The sequence below is a fragment of the Myotis brandtii genome, unplaced genomic scaffold, assembly GCF_000412655.1.
Source record: "Myotis brandtii unplaced genomic scaffold, ASM41265v1 scaffold230, whole genome shotgun sequence".
Taxonomy (NCBI): Eukaryota; Metazoa; Chordata; class Mammalia; order Chiroptera; family Vespertilionidae; genus Myotis; species Myotis brandtii.
Genome location: NW_005358650.1, coordinates 7,772,111 through 7,773,723, shown reverse-complemented (window position 1 = coordinate 7,773,723; position 1,613 = coordinate 7,772,111). Strand labels below are relative to the sequence as shown.

At 43.2% G+C, this 1,613-nt stretch overlaps 1 long non-coding RNA gene across 2 annotated transcripts in view; it reads right to left on the bottom strand.

Moving 5' to 3' along the window:
* LOC102245912 overlaps positions 1–1,613 on the bottom strand; it is a 113,312-nt gene that overhangs the window by 110,784 nt on the left and 915 nt on the right. The gene's annotated exons all lie outside the window — the stretch shown is intronic.

The following is a 1,613-nucleotide window of genomic DNA, read 5'->3' as shown; positions in this document are numbered from 1 at the left end:
ACCCCCCCCCCCCGCCGCAAAAAAAATAAAGAGTTGAGACCATGATTCCATTTGTATAACACTCTAGAAAATACGGAAAATCTAGTGACAAAAAGCAGATTGGAGGTTATCTGGGAGGTGAGATGTGGCGAGAATCAGGTGGAAGAAATCATAAAGTTACAGAAGAAAATTTTATGGGTGAAGGATATGTTTACTAGCTTGATTTTGGTGATGGTTTAATGAGTATATACATAGATCAAAATGTATCAAATTTTACTTTAAATATATGCAGTTTATTGTATATCAATGGCTCATTAACACTGTTTTTATTTTAACCGGTGGAATCTTCCCATTATCTCTAGGAAACTCCAATTTTGTGTTTAAATGGATTTTTTTCTTTGCCCCATCCCTGATAAAGAAATGGAAAAGAAAATGCCTCACTCAGAAAAGTTTGTCATATGTACAGGGCTTCATGGCTTTGTACTTTTCATTGTGAGGAGCCTGAAATGAAAAGAATTGCTGCCTTACCCCCAAGCCCCAGCCTTTCCATCACCATTAAAGGTGAAACAAAAATCCCCAGAATCAAAGGACATAAATCAGGTGGCAACAAGACTTAAAACTGGAAAAATAAATTATTACACTTGGTCCTATCTTTTGTTTTTTGCAAACTAAGGAGGCTCGCCTGAATATGATGATAATGAATGAAAATCTGCTATGAAAATTTCAATCCCTTTTGGCAATTTGTGCCTGGAGTATTATATTACAGAAAAGAAAAGCCTCCAGGAGCAAAGATGCTAAACCCAGAATAAATAAGGTGCCCGCTCATGTAACGCAAAATTTGGACAATACAACCCAAAGTTGAACATAGAATTTGATTAGAAACTCAAAAACTGCTTCTGTTTCACAGAACACCTGGAAGATAAAATAGTTTTGAGTCATAGCTTTACGTCAAGTTCATACCAAACATGGCAGGTTTGAATCACACTTTGGGGGTTGTGCTCTCCATGTTTAGATGGAGCTGCTATAGCAGGGAAAAAGGCTTCCCACAGAAGGTTCTTTGTGGCAAATCACTATGGAAGGAAACTCCCTCCCAAGTCACAAATTGTTCATTTCCGGTCTACTGTGCCGCGGATGCCAGCTTTAAAATTTTTATTATTTCATTCTTAAGGTACTATTTTTAAGGCATTTTAAGCAATTTTTTTGAGCTTTGGTTACCTAGGTTGGAATTCAAAACTATGTCTGATGCCAAAGCTCTTGTACTTTCTAATACGAAATACAGAGTAGAGAAGTTTTCTGGGAGGCCTACCCTCAGCTCTGCTCCGTGTCCCCCCGCGTGTCTCCAGGAACCACGACGACGCGCATTAATTAACTCGAGGCTGGTTCCCAGCGGGAGAGCAGAGATTGCACCTGCTGCGAAGGCCCAGCCTCTCGCGGCTCAGCTCGGGCTGTCTGTGCACGCACCTGAGGACCCACCAGGGGTCACTGCAGCCTCAGAGCTATAGTGCCCGCCGGTTCCGGACACGGCCGTCCTCGAGGAGGGCGTGGGACCAGGAGCGCGGAAAGCCAGGGTCCTAGCAGGAATGCGCCCAGCCCTCGCGGAGCCTGCCTCCCCGTCTCCCTGGGAAACGGACGCT